Consider the following 14,250-nt stretch of genomic DNA (forward strand, 5'->3'; position numbering starts at 1 on the left):
CACAGTGAAATTTAGTGGTCATAGAGTCATAGAGATGTACAGCATGGAAACAGATCCTTTGGTCCATTCATCTATGCTGACCAGACATCCTAAATTAATCTATCACCATTTGCCAGTATTTTGCCCATATCCCTCCAAAAACTTCCTATTCATATACCCATCCAGATACCTTTTAAATGTTGTAATTGTACCAGCCTCCACCACTTCCCCCGGTAGCTCATTCCATACACATAACACCCTCTGCGTGAAAACGTTGCCCCTTAGGTCCCTTTTAAATCTTTCCCCTCTCACTGAGTTTTGGACTCCCCTATCCTTGGAAAAAGACTTTGGAAATTTACCCTATCCATGCCCCTCATGATTTTACAAACCTCTATAAGATCTACCCTCAAACTCCAACACTCCAGGGTAAACAGCCCTAGCCTATTCAGCTTCTCCCTATATCTCAAACTCTCCAATCCTGGCAACGTCCTTGTAAATCTTTTCTGCACCCTTTCAAGACTAACGACATCTTTCCTATAGCAGGGAGACCAGAACTGAATGCAGTATTCCAAAAGTGGACTATCCAATGTCCTGTGCAACCGCAACATGACATTCTAACTCCTACACTCAATGCACTGAACAAAAAAGGCAAGCATATCAAATGCCTTCTTCACTCTCCTGTTTACCTGTGATTGAACCTTCAAGAAACTATGAACCTGCACCCCAAGGTCTCTTGGTTTGACAACATTCCCCATGACCTGACCATTAAGTTTGGACTTACAAAAGAATTTCACCATTAGACTGATCAGCAGAGTAGTGGCACATGGTGATAGGTAAAACTGTTGTCACAACACTCACTGCAAAGTAACAGGATAGTTTTCTCCCTTCGGAATGTTGTTTTCCTTTCTGACCAGAAGGAAAACAGGCAGACACAAAATTCTGACAGTTCCCCTACTGGTTGGTACTGCACCTGCAAACACTTGTGTCAAATTTCCCCGGGGGGAGCAAAATTGGCTGCAGGTGAGAAATGTGTGAAATGCATAAAACACACTTGATTGATTAGGCATGCCTCTTCTAACAGAATAGATACAGCTTGCAATGTTGTCATTTCCCCACTCCAATGCATTTGAGCTCCCAAGGGACATGAAGTATCACACATAATCTTCAACATGATAGAGCAAGGAGAAGTTTCTTCCTGACTTCTTAAGGCAATCAAGCAAAACTCCAGGAAACTAATCAGAATTCACAGTAATCAGTTCCATTTCACAGTTGAGATTGTTATGATCCCGGTAGGAGATAAGTCATAAATTGCTTGATCATCTCAATGGTCTAAATACTGAAGCCTCCAGACACTGTCTGGTTGTGACAAAGCATTGCTTAACTATTGCAGACTAGGGAGCACCTTTGCATTATTTTTGTAGAAATTGAAAACAACTATGTTAATTTCTAAATATTCCAATGGAGACAAATTTTAAAAACTAAAGTGGATTTTTAACTTTCATTTAATGTGGATTTTATCACAAGTTTTAGTCACAGAACAGTTCATTCAGCCCAGCTCAATATTGGTATTTATGTCCCTTCAACCTTACTGCATCTAACTCAACCTTACTGCATCTAAATCAACCAACAAACCTTTCTATTTCTTCCTCCCCACCACACACACACACTTATGGCTTCCCCTTAGATCCATTAAGGCACAATTTCACATGCTTATCAGTGCACACCATAAAGATACTTGTCAATCCTCTTCTTCAGAGATCTTTTTACACACCTTTGTAACAGCTGGGACTTGAACTAAGGTCTCTTGGCTCTGAGCTAGGGACACTACCACTGTTCTAAAGAATCCTCTCATCATTCACTGGAATGCAGCAGGCCACAAGTTTGTTTCCAAGGACCCCTCTTGGGAGGTTTTTTCTGGGTGCCTTTTTTGGTTTCTCATGGTTCCTTTATCATTCTCATTAATTTTTTATTACGTCATGCAGTCGCACAGTAACAATAGCTTCTGGATTTGTATTTGGACTTACAGGGCATTATCTCAGAGAGAGGTGTCACCCATTGAAGACAGTGATAAGGATGAATTTCTTCTCTCAAAGGGCAGTGAATCTGTGGAATTCTTTACTGTAGAGGGCTGGTTAAGGCTGAGTTGTTAAATATATTCAAGACAGAGATAGATTTTTAATCAGGAAGGATATTGGGCAAAGGTAGGAAAGTTGGAGTTGTGGATTATTAGATCAGCCACAATTTCATTGAATCGCGTGCAGATTTGATGGGTTGAATGACCTAATCATGTCTTATGATTTGAAGTGACAGAAAAAATCAAATTTATTTATATTTAAATAGGCTAAGCATTTATACAGATACTTGGGAGTTGAAGGTCTTCTAAGGCTACAGCTCAGTTAGTCTAGTGGCCACTGGTTCTAAGTAATTGAGTAACACTGACAGTAGGTAATAGGCATGATGGACCGAATGGACACCTTCTGCACCATAACAGTTCTGTGATTCTTTGATATTCCACCAAAGCCCCAACCTGGCAGGGTCTATGCCAGATGAGCGAGTCATAGAGTCATACGACACGGAAAAATGCCCTTCGACCCAACTCGTCCATGCCAACTAGGTATCCTGAACTGAATTAGTTCCATTTGTCTGCATTAAACCTATATCCCTCTAAACGGCACGGTGGCACAGTGGTTAGCACTGCTGCCTCACAGCGCTAGAGACCCGGGTTCAATTCCCGCCTCACGCGACTGACTGTGTGGAGTTTGCACGTTCTCCCCATGTCTGTGTGGGTTTCCTCCGGCTGCTCCGGTTTCCTCCCACAGTCCAAAGAGGTGCAGGTGTGTGGACTTGTTGGGCCGAAGGGCCTGTTTCCACACTGTAAGTAATCTAATCTATACCTTACCTATCCAAATGTCTTTTAAATTTGCAATTGTGCCTGCCTATGTCTAAGAGATAACGAAAGTAGATATTCGAAAAAATAGGCCACTTCCAGAGAACAGGTACCTGTAGAAAATAGTACAGTGCAGTGGAAGAAGTTGATTTGCTCTCTTCGAATTTGAATGTTTGACTGAAATATTTGTGTTTTTGATGTTTAGCTTTGTGAAGGTGAGTGATGCATCATCTTAATGCGGTGCTTGGTAGAGTTGGCAGAGCTTCTTGAAGACTTTCAAGTTTCTGTAAAAGTTGGAATTGGAGATTGGAAAATAGACTAATCTAGAACTGAGAGATGAGTGATTGTTATTGTCCGTCACTCATCCATTTTGAACATTGCCTGTTAACTCAGTTTAACTTCTTGCCAAAAGCAACCTGTGATTGTTGATCCATTTGTGTTCACATGACCTAATATTGATTTACCACTGGTGCAGGCAGTAAGTACTTCAAAGAAAATATTGACATGTTTCGTGGTATTTTATTCCCTTAAAGTTAATGCATCCTGCAATTTAATTAGAGTATCTTTGAACTTATCAAAGTTTTCATATATTAAAGAAATAAATGTGCTTTGAAACCAGAGTGCTAAATATATATTAGGAAAAACTGATGAGCACAATCTACATTTAATTTGGGTTTAGATAATGGTTAATGGGGATGAGCATTGCTAATCTCAGCTCAGTTAAAATTTAATTGACCTGATTACTTTCAAATATCAATTACAGCCTTTTTCTCACATTGTAGATAATTCTCCAGGAACTGTGACTCAATGACAATCAGGCAGATATGCCAAGTAAAGGATTGATTTGAAGATTTTGAATCTATATGAAGCCTCATCCACAAATATCAGGACATCACAAGTATTCCGTCTATTCGTTAGCTTTAACTGCCAGAACCTTAGGTGTGGTGAATCCACAGTTTCCAACTTCATGTTGGTATTCTTGCCTTCACATTGGAAACTCAAACCCTGGAAAACTGTGGAATAGGACACAATTCGCTGATTCCCATCTGATATTATTAGGAATACACACATCAAATTTGTTTCAGGCATTCAAATCCATCCTAGTCGCCCTTTGCATAGCATTACTTTAGCTTTAGTTTTTTTTCCCATTATCCTTAATTCTAATGTTACAACTCCATTTTATAACTCTGCAGTTTGCTTCGTTTTAATTATTTGTACTGGACTGAAACAGCTTTGGCACACTATCAGTTCACGAAAATGAATTGACAGAATGTTATTATTTTAGGTAGAATTTTAATCAATGTTCCAGCTGATTTACCAATTGGATAATAGAGCAGCCATTGCCATGATTTGTAGCCAATTTAATAATAAAGTTGACTCAGGAGCAGAACTTATAAGCTTGGAGGGAAATTATTATTTTTAATGACAACTGAAGAATTATAATTCTCTTTTCTAATTAATAGCCTGGAGGAGATGCCAGTACAGTGGCAATGCCACTGGGATTGTAATCCAGTACCTCTAGTAACATGGTTTTAAAGTTGGGGTTGGTTAGCTCAGTTAGCTTGTTTGTAATGTAGAGTAATGCCATCAGTTTGGGTTCAATTCCCACAATTGCTAAGGATACAATGTTGTCTCAACCTTGCCCCTTGCTTGAGGTGTTGTGATTCTCAGACTAAACTCAACTCCAATCGTCCCTCTCTAATAAGAGAGCGGGACTATGGTTAGCTGAACAACTGTCTCAGAGTTATCTCAACCAAATATCGGGATATAGTATCAGGTTTTCAGCAGTACTGGGGGTTAGCAGCATCAGGAACTAATCTAGCAATCCATGGATATATTTGAGGATCTCTTTAGCTGGTTTCATTGCAAGCACACCATGTCATTTTCAAACATACATCAGGAGCTTTTTTAAAAAATAAATCATTGACAGAATGTAGGCATTGCCGCTTCCTAATTGCCCATAGAGTAGTGAAGATTACATTGCTGTGGGTCTGGAGTCACATGCAGGCCAAGTAAAAATGGCACATTTCCTTCCCTAAAAGTTGGCAAATCTGTCTGATATCATTACAAAACTATAGAGAGTCATGAACATAGTCCAGTCCATCACGCAAGCCAAACTTCCACCTGTTGACTCCATCTATACCTCCCACTGCCTTGGGAAGGAAGTCAATTTCATCAAAGACCCCTCCCACCCCAGTTATAATCTCTTCCAATCTCTTCTGTCAGGCAGAAGATACAAACACACGTACCAGCTTCTTCCTCACTGTGATCAGATTTCTGAATGGACTTCTCAAATTTTAAGTCTAACATTGCTCTAAGTGCATCTTCTCTGCAGCTATAACATTGTGTTCTTCGCTCAGTTCCATTACCCTAATGCACATGGTATGGTAAGGTCTGCCTGTACTGCATGCAAAACAAAACTTTTCACTGTACCTTGGTACATATGACAAAAATGAATCAAATCAAATATTAGTGAACCAGATAATGTTTTTTTTTTAAATATTACTTACAGTGTGGAAACAGGCCCTTTGGCCCAACAAGTCCACACCTAATACTGCAGGCAATTTAGCATGGCCAATTCACCTAACCTGCACATCTTTGGACTGCGGGAGGAAACCAGAGCACGTAGAGAAAACCCACACAGACACGGGGAGAATATGCAAACTCCACACAGACAGTTGCCCGAGGCAGGGCTTGAACCTGGGTCCCTGGTGCTGTGAGGCTGCAGTGCTAACCACTGTGCCACCCTTTTCCTGAAACTATTTGCATGGTTATCATTAGAATCTTTAATTCCAGATTTTGTTGGATTCAGAGTTCACCATCCACCAAGATAACATCTGAATGCATGTTTCCAGGGGTTCTGGATTACAGTCCCAGTGACATTGTCACTGCATTGAGATCTCCTACATGCTATTAATTACAGAGGAGAATTATAATTCTCTTATTGCCATTAAAAGTAGTAATTTGTCCTCTAAGCTTATGAGTTCTTCTCCTGAGTCCAACTTTATTCCCAAGAGATATTAATGAAAGTTGGCTACAGTTCAAGACAATGTCTGTTTTATTATCCAGTGTGTAAATCAGCTGGAACATTAATTGAAATGCTACATAAAATGTTAACATTGTCAGGCTTCTTCTCAATTCATTTTGGTAAAGTAATAATTGTCACTGTGGTTTCAGTCCTTAACTGGTTAATGGTACACATAATAATCAGGACCAGCATCTTTTTTAACTCTGGCACTACACACAGTTACCCTCAAACATTTGTAATTTTGTGAATAGTGAATTGGATCTTTAATTCTGCAGGGCCTTTATAGCAGTTCCATTAGCCTTGAGTGCAAAATTATTTGAATCTGTTTACAGCATTGAGTCTGGCAATAAGCCACGATTGTCATTAAACAGTGTGCAATTTCATGAGGCAAAACCCAGACAAATCCCAATGATTTCTACTCATACAATAATTTGTAGGGAAAGGTAATCAGATATTGTTTGCCTGTGACAGCATAGCTAAGTGAAAAGATCTGATACATCATTAGTTTTACTGCTGCCATGTCCCTCATGGCCTGAAGGAGGGCTTGTGGACTTCAGTATGGATAAGCATGGAGAGATGCACTTTGGAAGGGTTATCTTGGAAGGACAGTAAGCTATAAATGACTTAATATGGAAAAATGTGGATGGGCAGAGAAACATTTGTCAAGATTAGTGGTGCTGGAAAAGCACATCAGGTCAGGCAGCATCCGAGGAGCAGGAAAAATAAGGCTCATTCCTGATAAAGGGCTTTTGTCTGAAATGTCGATTTTCCTACTCCTCAGATGCTGCCTGATCTGCTGTCCTTTTCCAACACCACTCTAATCTTGACTCTGATATCCAGCAACTGCAGTCCTCACTTTCACTTAGAGAAACATTTGTGTCCATATGCACAAATCCTTAAAGAAGGCAGGGCAAGTTCATGGAATAATAGAACCATAGAGTTGCTACAGTACAGAAAGGGGCTATTGGGCCCAACATGTCTGTCTGCCAGAAGAACATGACTGGTCCGATACCCTTATCTTTTTCTTGTAGAATGATATTTTTCTTCTCTCTTCAGATTATTATCCAATTGCTTTTTGAGAGTCATAATTGAATTGGCCTCCAATACATTTTCAGAAAGTGAGTGCACTCAAGACAATAACCATACTCTGTGTCCAAAAGGATTTCTTCATGTTGCCTTTGTTCTTTTGCCATTCACCCAAAACCGTGTCCTCAAGGTTCTCAACATTTCCTCCAATAGGAGCAGCTCCCTCCTTCTACTTTGTCATGCCTACCTGAACACCTCAATTGAATCTCATCTTGACCCCACTTCTGTAATGCAAATAATCCCAGCTTCTCCACTCCATCCTCATCACAGTCCCTCATCCCATTCCGGTGAATTGTTGTTGTGTCTTCCCTGATATACTTTCACACCCTTCATAAAGTATTTTGCCCAGATTTGAACACAATGTACACCATTTGAGATTGTATAAATGCTCACCATACTTTCCTTGTTTTTGTGCTTTTTTCCTGTAGTTACAATGCACAGAATCCCATCACCATTTATCATCCTATTTATCAAAGAGGCTGTTAGTGAAAGAACGGGAAAGAACACTCAGCAATTTGTACACATGCACTTGTAGGCCCCAAAACTCCTTCACCCTCTGTTTTGGAAATGTATCCTTTATTTTTTTAAATGCCTCTACACATTAATACTCCCAAAATGTATCACTTCATGCTTCCTCCAAGTGATTATTTTGTCACACGTGCTCATTTTACCAGCCAGAATATGTCCTTTGCCAAATCTTTCTCTCTCCTCCTCAAAGTTGGCAGTACTTACAGAATTTGTGGTATCTGCATATTTTAAAATTATTGGTTCAGGTTAATTCTAAGTGATTAATATGAGTGAAGAATACCCAATTGAAAACCTAACTACCTTCCTTTAGTTTGACAAACAACTCGTCAGCATGTTACAAATGGTACCCAGGTGAGGGCCTTCACGTGATTACATTTCCAGTCGGGGTATCGTCAAATGCTCATGGGTGAGGAGGGATGGATTGATTCCCCTTCTTAATTCGACCCCTCTCTTGGTTGATTGCAATATGGTTAATTTGAAAAGTATCCCTTCTGCCATGGATACTTCCTCCTAAGTCAAACACATTTCTGTTTCATCAGCCAGACTTTCTTGAGTGAAAGGAAGAGTTTGTTCATTTTCTGTACTACAAAATGCTATGCAAGTTAATAAAGAATGATGCACGGGTGTGCATTCTCTCACACACACTCTCTCACACACATACACACACTTTCACACACTCTCTCTCACACACACACACTCTCTCACACACACACACACTTTCACACACAAAATGGTGAGAGATGTGGATTGAGTAAAAAGGTATTTGTTAAAAAGGCACCTAGGTTCCATTAAGGTAAGTGGTGGAATGTTACAGCTTCTATGTGGAATGGGACCAGCAATGCTGATACTGACAGTGAAGCAGCTGATTTTGAGATTCTTGGCTCTGCAAGTTAGTTTACAGGCCTTTTCCAAGATGTCACTGGCTTGTCTGGATCCCAGCACTCTGAGCAAGAGAGAGTATCATTCTTTACCTGCAGCACAGAAGTGCCTAATGATTGTCTTCAAGCTACTTTCAACATACTTACCCATACTGACATATTTGTCCATGACACACATTTCAGGGGTTGCAGCTATATTTAACATCTTTTATCCTGAAAGGATAAAACACAACCATGTTTGCTGTTTGGGACATAATCTACTGGGGATAGTGAAAAGGGTGATCAATCTCTTATCTGTAGCTACAGTTCATTTTATTTGAATTGAATCTCTTTTTGAAGGGTTGCTGTTTGAAGTTCCCTTGGCACCTTTGATATGTAATATTCCATGGTTTCTGTCAGAGCTTTGATAGACAATCTCTGAACTGACGTCCCCAGTCACCTTTCCCTGGATATCCTCATTGAAAAAAATGTATTTTGTAATTAAAAGTTTGAAATGCCATTAGTATTTTGGAGTCATGATCTGTGATCACGCCATGAGATAACATTATATTAGATGCTAAAGTTTAACTCTGGTTCTCTTTCTGTATATACTGCCAGACCTGCTGAGTTTCTCCAGTACTAAGTGATTTTATTTTGTATTGTTTGATGTGCTCTCTGTTTTAAGTGACTGAGCTAAACTTTGTTTCCACGCTGCCAATGTTCATCTTAGTCCATGAGTTTAATATGTTGACAAGTCAATTATTTGACAATTTATCAAATGCCTTTTGGAAGTCCATGTACTTCAACCACATTAACCTCAACGAATCTCACTGCTGTGTCACAAAAACAAAGTCAACCTAGTTGGTTAAATGTGATTTAATCTTAAAATTATCCCTGTGCTGACTTTTCTTAATTAACCCAGATGTATCCAACTGCCTGTTAAGTTTCTTCCATATTCTAAAAGTTTAAGTTTAGTAGTTTGTAACTGCTGGGCATATTGCTGTACTCTTTTGTGATCGAGGGTTTCACATTTGTAATTCTCCCATTCTCTGACACCACCTCTGCATTTAAGGTCAATTGGAAGAATGTGGTCAGTCCCTCCACAATTTCTACCCACACTTGCCTCAGTACCTGGGACGCAGCTAATCTGCCTTGGTGACTTATCAATTATAAGCACGACCAGCCTTTACAACACTCCCTCTTTATCAATTTTAAGTCCATCTAATATCACAACTAGCTTCTCTTTCACTAACACGTTAACAATGTCTTCTTCAGTAAAGACAGATGCAAACTCTTCCTTAAATATCTCACCCTTGTCCTCCATCTCCGGGTGTAAGTCCCTTTTTAAATGCTTAACCATAAGGCCATAAAGCCACAGATATAGCATTATAGAATAAGGTCATTTGGCCCATCAAGTCTGTTCTGCCATTTGATCATGGCTGATGTGTTTCTCAATCCCATTCTTCTGCCTCCCTCCAATACCCTTGATCCCCCGACCTATCTATTACGGTCTCATTGATGTTTCTCATTCCTGGAACTATTTAATTCTGAACCCCTGTCCAAAGCAGTCACATGGCCCCACAGCTGTCCACAATACTCCAGCTGAAGTCTAACAAGAGTCCTTTATATGGGTTCAACATCATCTCCTTTGTCTTGTATTCACTGGCCCAATAAATAAAGTCTAGAATACTCTATGCTTTGTTAACTGCTCTCTTCACCTATCAGAGAGCTGTACAGCACAGAAACAGCCCTTCACTCCAACCTGTCCATGCCAACCAGATATCCTAAATTAACCTAGTCCCATTTGTCAGCATTTTGCCCATGTCGCTCTAAACCCTTCCTGTTCATATACCCATCCAGATGCCTTTTAAATGTTGTACCAGCCTCCACTGCTTCCTCTGGCAGCACATTCCATACTCGCACCACCCTCAGTGTGAAAAAGTTGCCCATTAAGTCCCTTTTAAATCTTTCCCCTCTCATCTTAAATGTATGCCCTGTCCTGGCACCTTCAATGATCTGTGCACATTTATGGCCAGGTTCTCCTGCTCCTGCACCCTCTTCAGAATCGTACTCCCTGTTTTAGGTTATCTTTTAGTGTTTTTTCGACCAAGGTATATCACCCCACATTTCTCAGCATTGAACCTCATCTTTGTCAAAGAGTGTGGTGCTGGAAAAGCACAGCCGAGGAGCAGGAGAGTCACGTTTCGAGCATAAGTCCTTCATCAGGAAATTAACCTGAGAATCGAACCTCATCTGCCACCTATCTCCCCACACCACTGACTTGTCAATGTCCTTTGGGAGTTCTGCACTGTCCTCTTCTCAGCTTCCAAGCTTCATGTCGACTGCAGACTTGGAAATTATCCCCTGTCCACCAAAATATATATCAGGAAAAGTAAAGGTAACTGGAATCTCTGGAGAAGTCCTATGATCCTTCAATTTCTACACTTATTCATGGGTGGCACTAGGAATCATCTGGACACTACCATCTTTAAAGTCCTGCTTATTACTCTCCTTCCTGAATTCCTACATTCTGCCCATAGGATCTCATCCCACTTTCCACCTGATCAACTGGTAAGCCACACGTGGAACACAACCACTGGCTGTTCACCCTCTTCGCAACCTGCCAGGTCTGCAGCTGCTCGGTCGTATCCTTTGTCCTGGCATCACAACTGCTCACACATGCTGATAAGATGCTCCACAGGGTCGTGTATCTGAAATCAGGGGACATACCTTCAGGATAAAGGGTATGCCATTTCAGACTGAGATGAGGAGAATTTCTTCATACAGAGGATGAAGAAATTTTTTGAAATTCTTTTTATGTGGGGACTGAGCAAGTTTAAGTATTGAACGTTCTCGTGATGTAGATTTCTGAAGATTAATGACATTGAAGGATACGGGGGATAGAGAGGGAAAGCAGCAGTGATCAGCTGTGGCCTAGCTGATGGTAGCAAAGGCTCAGTGGGCTGAATGACCTACTCCTGTACCTGTGTTACTATGACACTGAGGGAGGTGCGGAGATGCCACTCTGGATCAGGTCCATAGTTACGATCATGTCTGCCTATTCTCCTAATGTAATAGAGTGGGTAAAACAGATAAGAGCTACCTGAGTTTGTAAATGGAGGCAGGGAACATGAAAGCTCAGTTGGAATATTATAACCAACTTGAGGCATCGCAATTCATGAAGATTACAAACATTTTTGCAAGGGAGCGATGAAAGTTTCCTGGTATGTTACCAGTGATGTTTGATGTGGGTTATGAGATGGTTTAAGATTCTCCTCATGGAATCAGCAAGGTTTAGAAGAAGACTTTTCAGCGACTTTCAATATGATGAGAGATTTTGACTATAGAAAAATTACTCCCTCTGGAAAATAGGTCAATATCCAGAGATAAGAGATTGGAAATTATTGGTGATCAATCTCAATTGGAAACAAGTGGAAATGTTTTCACTCTGAAAGTCATTGGACATTGTGGTTGAGCTGAACGGTGGAGATATCTGTTATCTTTCTGAACGGAGTTTATTAATTGCAGAATAAATGCAAGCCTTTTTCCAAATTTCCAGAAAGGTACACAAAAGGCTACAGTCAAAGTGGCACCAAGGTATAGCTGGTGATGTTTTTATGAAGCCAAGTATAATTATCATATACCAGCTATTGGAGTGATTGTGTGATACTATCAGTAAAGATGGATATCAGAAGTATTCTAATATATTTTTGAATGAGCAAGAAATCTGTTTTGATGTTTGTAGTAAGAATAAGGACTGGTCTAAGTAACTCAAGTATTACCAATCCTTTCATATTACACATTAACCTGCAATAAGAATGTAGCTCAGTCAAAGCTTTTCCTTCCTTTTACCAGAACTCCCTCTTTAAGAGAACACATCCCAGGGTGGACATTTTCCATTTTCAGTGTTTTGTCCTGTAAGGTTCATGGTGCCCACACCTCGGAGGGAGGTTTCTCACACTATCTTCTGCTCTTCGCCCCATCACTTGTGGCATCTTTCCCAGGGAGCCATGTGTTCAGAGAGACAGGAGTACCTGCCATTACTGGGACCTTGTGGCATTGGCGCGGTGACGCCATCTTTAAATCCCAGCTGCCATGGAAATGCCTGTTACACTGCAGTGCTTGAACCTCCACATTCATGACACGGCTTGGAGGAAAGGAAATGTTAGCTTTCTGCTGTGTATGTGTGGTGTGTGAGGGTGTTGTGTATGTGTGTGTGTCCATGTGGGTGTGTGGGGGTGTGTGTGTGAGGGGGGTATATGTGTGTTTATGTGTGTATGTGTATGCACATGTATATATAGAATATAGAACATAGAACAGTACAGCGCAGTACAGGCCCTTCAATCCACAATATTACACTGAGCATTTATCCTATTCTAAGATCAACCTAACCGACACACCCCTCAATTTACTGCTATCCATGTGATTGACCAGCAGTGGAACGCTTTCAAGATGAGAGGTAAAAAGTTTAAGGGGGATACAAGCGGCAAGTACTTTACACAGAGGGTGGTAGGTGCTTGGAACGCGTTGCCAGCAGAGGGAGTAGAAGTAGGCACGGTAGATTCATTTAAGATACGTCTAGACAGATGGGTAGATTTGGAAATGGGCGACGGGTAGATTTGGATTCGCTCAGGCTTGGAGGGCCGAAGGGCTTGTTCCTGCGCTGTAATTTTTCTTTGTTCTTTGGCTTAAATGTCCCTAATGTCTCTGATTTTATTATGCGTGTGAGTGTGCGTGTGTGTCAGAGAATCTGGCAAACATCAAGCTATACATTTTTTGTGAGGAGAAAATTTTGGATTTCAGCTGGATTGACGGAATCTGGCTGGAAAACTCTGGATTTTTGGATGGCACAACTTCCCATATACGGATGGGGAAGACATCAGTGAGTCATCGAAGGCAATCGAAGGCATCGAAGGTGATTTGGAAATGCCAGTTATAAATTGGGGTGCACAAAGTTAAAAATCCAACAGGTTTTCATTTGGTGGTTGTGGAGTATAAGATCTGAAGACACAGAATTTATAGCAAAAGGTTACAGTGAGATGTAACTGAAATTATATATTGCAAACGACCTGGATTGTTTGTTAAGTCTCTCATCTTTTAGAATGGGCATGTTGGTTTCAGTTCTTTCATATGTAAATTGCAAAAACTTTTTTAAAAGTTACATTCTCAAGTGAACTTTGGCAATTAGTGTTATGTCGGCCCAGATAATGCATTTAATAAACAACCCAGGTCTTTTTCAATATATAATTTCAGTTACATCACATTGTAAACCTTTGCTATAAATTCTGTGCCTTACGATGTTATACTCCACAACAACCTGATGAAGGAGCAGCGCTCCGAAAGTTAGTGCTTCCAAATAAACCTGTTGGACTATAACCTGGTGTTGTGTGACTTTTAACATCGAAGGCAATAACTGTGCTAGTCTCCCATTGCCCTCCCATGATCTCATCCTCAGTCTGTGTGAGCTTTACTCCCTCTGGGACAAGGAATTCCCTCTCTCCTCTCACATGAGCACTAGCAACATCTGGTGATGTCTCCAGTTAAGGGATATGGAGAAAGTCACAAAAAGCTTCTCAATGTCATGATTCTGATTTCTTTGCTCTGTACTTTCCTGCCTTTCTAACAATTGCCCATGCCACACTGAGGAGAGTAAAATGTCACCTCTATGAGGGGTCTTGCTCACTTTTCCTTTCCTTTTTAGGAGCCTTCCTCGCAAGAAACATTTTTTTAAACTCTGGCCTTAAAGAAATCTGTCATTTCCATTTATTTTGCTTGAATCACTTGACTGTAGAAGTAATTGGTGAAGGAACTGCACAAAATACCTGGAGATTTTTCTCTTGAAGCTATCAGCTCATAGGGTACACAAATTAATGCATAAAGACAAA

Source organism: Chiloscyllium plagiosum, chromosome 19 (assembly GCF_004010195.1).
Source record: "Chiloscyllium plagiosum isolate BGI_BamShark_2017 chromosome 19, ASM401019v2, whole genome shotgun sequence".
NCBI lineage: Eukaryota > Metazoa > Chordata > Chondrichthyes > Orectolobiformes > Hemiscylliidae > Chiloscyllium > Chiloscyllium plagiosum.